This window comes from Aptenodytes forsteri, unplaced genomic scaffold (assembly GCF_000699145.1).
Source record: "Aptenodytes forsteri isolate BGI_AS27 unplaced genomic scaffold, ASM69914v1 Scaffold81, whole genome shotgun sequence".
Classification (NCBI taxonomy): Eukaryota; Metazoa; Chordata; class Aves; order Sphenisciformes; family Spheniscidae; genus Aptenodytes; species Aptenodytes forsteri.
The window spans coordinates 1,371,454-1,376,214 of record NW_008795259.1 but is presented as its reverse complement, the minus strand read 5'-3'; the positions used below and the strand labels follow the sequence as shown (position 1 = coordinate 1,376,214).

At 44.4% G+C, this 4,761-nt stretch overlaps 1 protein-coding gene across 1 annotated transcript in view; it reads left to right on the top strand.

Moving 5' to 3' along the window:
• The window catches only part of RIOK1 (RIO kinase 1), a 29,845-nt gene that overhangs the window by 7,551 nt on the left and 17,533 nt on the right, over window positions 1–4,761 (top strand). The window lies entirely within an intron of this gene.

The following is a 4,761-nucleotide window of genomic DNA, read 5'->3' as shown; positions in this document are numbered from 1 at the left end:
CTGCCGGCTCATGTTCAGCCGGCTGTCGACCAGCATCCCCAGGTCCTTTTCCGCCAGGCAGCTTTCCAGCCACTCTTCCCCAAGCCTGTAGCACTGCATGGGGTTGTTGTGGCATATCTGGCAAATATGACACATCTTTTATGGGAGATTCTTTAATAATGCAATCCAGTAGTGACTCCCCCATTTCTACAAATGTTTCTTCATGAGGAACTACAAGGGGCTTAACTGATAATTGTTCTGGCAGTGAAACATCTTCTTTCCTAGATTCCTGCAATTCTTTTTTAATAGTGTCTTTTCCATCTATGTTTTCTTCTCGCCAGCCCAGCATTCTCCTTTGATGTGCTGGTTCTTCTTTGACCATGGATTCCTCCTCTGGGAAAAATGTGTCCGTACCTGAAGACTCCTTCTAGTTGACTATGCAGAAAGGTGCGCTGCTTCTATGGCAAGCGTTTCTATGACTCAGTGACTCTGTTGTTTTCTGAGAGCTATCTTGAAAATTTATGTAGAATCAAAAAAAGAATTAAGTTTCTTACAACGGTTTCAAAGAATATTCATGGAAATAATATAGCTGTGGAGAAGAGATACTTTGCTTAGAACTTAACACATGAATCATTTGTCTCCTCAGCATTTATCATTTTTGATCAGGAGCAACCTAGCCAAAATATGATGCAGTTCATGAATGTTCACAGCAGCACTGAAGTACCGTGTTACCTAATTTCTCTTTCCTATATATGTGTGCCTTTTCCATTTAAACCAATGTATGTATAAAGTTGGAATATAACCTGCAATACTGGAATATAAAGTATACTGCATGAGACGGAGGAGATCTTGGCTTCCTGCTGTGCTGCTCTCTGTACAAAGAGAGTCAAAGTAAAGGGACTGCAAAAAGCACAGCAGGATTTCTCTTAATGTCCGAGGCAGCGTGGACAGGTTTTTCTGACAGTCACATGAACTTGCTTGCTATCAATCTTTGATATAAGTCATTGTAGTTGCAGTGAAGTTAGAGAGCCTGAGCTCAGCTGAACCAGCTGAGGACGTATCTCAAGAAAAGGCCATCTGCCTTGATGAGTGCGTGTAGTTCCTCACATCTGTTCGTGCTCTGTGTATTGTGACAGCTGACTGTGATTGTGGGCAAGAAAGAGGGACTCGCAGCCTGGAAGAAGGTGGAAGGACTCAGCTGCTAGGGAAGTACTTCACTCTTCGTTACACTGGCAGAGTAAAAGGGGAATGTATCATCAGCAGCTTACTTCTAAAGCTACACATAAGTGAACTGAATGCTGACCTTGCATTTCTTCTCTGTATGATCACTGTTCAGGACGTAGATGCTGTTTTCTATTTTCAGATGGCTTTTTATGTGAATCGTTTAATTTTAACAGTTCCTTGACCATATGCTTTCTCTTTCCCCCTCCTATGTCTCTCCATGCTCTGTACAGTCCCTGTTGTTTCTGTCCTTCACTAATGCCACGCCAGTAAGGTATAAGCAGCTGACCTCAAAATCTAATGAAGTCTTCTGATTTCAACAGGCTTTGCACCAGCTCAAGATCTGTGAGACAGGACTGTCTGTGAACTACAAAGTACTGCCCTGGCATATTTTGGTAGGGGAGGGTTGTGCGATAGATAAAATGTCATTATAACTCATCCTACCACGTGGCAGTTGAAGTCCCTCTCACGTTTAACATCACCAACAGGAACATACTGCATGTCAAATTTTCCAAGACAGTCTCAGAAACACAGGTTCGTTCACAAAGCTGGCAGTCGGTGTCTTTTTTTCCCTTTGGGTTCTACATTTCGTCCTGCAAACATAAAGGGAATTGTTAGTGGTCCTCTCGAGTTGCTTTTCCCAGGAAGGAGCAAGACTCCCAGAGATTCTGAGTACGGTCTCTGTACCCAGTTTCCCAGCTTCAGTGTGAACTGGAATATATCCCTGTCTTACATAACGTGCATTGTTAAGTACAGACTTGGTGCATCTCCAAGTGTGAGCAAACATTGTGACTCTTAATTTTCAGGAAAGATAACAATGTAGTCATAGGCAAAGTAAGGGAGGCAACAGTTTTCCAAGGACCATCTTGTGTGAGGAGGAACACGGGGCTACAGTAGTCCAAACTGAGTACATAGGCTGATAGAGGTCTATATTCCCAGGGATTAGGGATGCTGACTGGTAAACCTCTGTCACCTCTTTTCACGTGCCCTGTCATATGGTGGCTAGCACATGGAACTGTAATGCTGCTTCTCCCCTTCCCTCCTGCTAACTTGCGCAGTGGTCAGTAAGGAGTGGAGAGCCTGAAGACCCTATTTTCCTTCAGTGTGAGCCTGCAGGGAAATGCTAAAAATAAGTTACCTCTTCAGAGAGATTGAAGGCGGAGGGTAGTATCCTCCTACTTTGTGTCCCATTGAGGTGGAATAACTGTGGGCTATGATTGCCAGACTCCGTCCTTCCGGTCAGTTCATTACATTTGCCTGATGCAGTCTACCTACATAATTACATGAGCCTCCTCTCTTCTCTAAATGCCTTCTCAATGCTAATATGCATTTATCTTCATGTCCTGTTGTGTGAACACAAGAAACATTGCTATTTCATTTCAGAAAGTAGAAACTACAACCCTGAGAGTTGCATGAAGGGAGTCACTGAAGGCCACACTGCAGTTCAGCCTGTGATAGATCTGGACCAAGAGTCAAAGCGAGCCTAGCACATCATAACATAGGAGATTCTCCTTCTGAAGGTACCACTATCACCTAATGGCTTGTTTCACTTAACCCTGTTGCAGGTGAATCATTTGTAGGATGGTTTGCACCCATTTCCAAATGAGTGCTTAAAGCCTGGGAAAAAAACAAAATATGCTGCAGTCTATGGCTGTAGCAGAAGTTATGGGGAAGCCTGGAGCAAAGAAGGAATAAAAAGAATGTGGGAATCCTCTGGCAGTGTTATGTTTCAATTAATTCCCTGTCATTACAATAAACAGGTATTTTTACTTAAGAGCACTGAGTAATTCATTAGACAGTGAAATAAACCTGTAGAATAGCGCATTCTCTGCAGCTTCGCCCACAGGGATTAAGAATCCTCCACCAGCTGGTTCTAGGAAAAAGCTCAGTAAACAGGTCATCTTAATCCAATTTCTGTTGCATGTGGCTGTACATTGGGAAGAAGAGCACAGAGCATGCCTGCACAAAGACAGATCTCGCCTCCCAAAGCCAGAGGCTACCCAGATCGGGTGACAGCAAGGCCTGCTGGCAGGGCAGCAACTGGAACTAAGCTAGATGACCGTGTGTCTTGGTGTGTGACAGGGCCACTGGCTCAAGTCAGGCCTGTCCCCAAACCAGAGGTGAACCCTGCACTGCTCCTGCTGCATTCATTTTGCAGCTAATTAAAGAATGCCATACGTAGCATTGCATCGAATCTCAGAGAGGGCGCTTGGCAGTGAGTTCCTTAGTGTACAGGCTCCCATTTTTGTTCAGCGTTTGTGTAATGTCTAGCACAAGGAAGCATGATGGGAATTTCCAGGTAATACAATATAATAAGCAATAACAGGGCAGTTTGCTTGCATATGGAATCTACCTTTCCCCTTCCAGACCTCCCTCCTGACACGTTAGGGAATTGACTTGCGTATCGTAGCAACTGAGTAGCACGAGGGCCCCCCAGCAATGTTCCCTCTCTCCTCTGGCTGAAGCCACCCGTGTCCAAGCAGAGCAGCGTTACCTTCTCACGCAGCTAGGCCTTGTAGGTTAAAGACTTCTTTGGAAAGCAGCTGTGGTACTGCTTCTTCAGACCGACGCTGTATTCTTCTCTGCCTTACCAGCCGGCACTTTATTACAGAGAGAGAATATTTGACACAAGATTCCCTCTTTTGTACAAAAGGAGGAGAATGGGGTATTTAGGTTCCAGGTGCTCTAGCGTCAGAAGCTTACGTGGCAGAACTTGAAGACAGTCTGAAGTAAAGCTGTAGCTTTAGAAATCTCAGAAGCTGGCTTGTTGCTTTCCATGTTCAGAGACTCTTAATGGGTTGACTTTACAGAAGCGTTGCGGATAGAAATGACAGCTATCGTGTTCGGTCTTTTTTAAAAGCCATCCCTGTTTTCTGCACCATCGCAGATTTTTTTTATAGCCTTTACATACACCACTCGGATAATGGGAAAACAACTACCAAAAAAGACTGCATTTTAAAATTTTGTCACTATGTGCCAGGTAGCAAAAGCCCAGCACCCACTTTTGTTGTCTTAATCCTACATTAGGTCGGTATATAAACAGATTAGCACACTGTGCAGTGTAAGGGGTGTTACAGTGACCTCAGATGCTTCTAGCGAGGCTTGAAAGTGTGGCATTCCTTTGGCTTCAGTTGGAGCTTTATTTTAATAAGAAGATTGGAATTTAGTATTTCAGAGTGTATTAGATAAAACTCTTATCGATATCTACCAGAGATGACACAGATCAATGTTTTAGGGAAACATTAATGTTTTAGAAAAATTTCCCTAATGTTTTAGGGAAAACAACCACGAATCTGTGGCAGAAGCGGTCATTTCTAGTAAAGAGAAGAGGGCTTGAAGGTGCAACATTTTCAAGGCTGTGTTACGCCGTATTGTACGGATGTACCACGGACGAGTTTTTACTTATTTATTTACTTATCAGTGGTTTCTGCGAGTTCTCCCGGAGGAAGGCTGCGGCTGCCGGATTTACCCTCGTAGCGCTTGTCAGAGCTACGCGGAGTGCCAGCGGCCCCGGCGGGTACAGGACCTACAGCCCCGCCTCTCGGGCCGTTCGCCCCTACG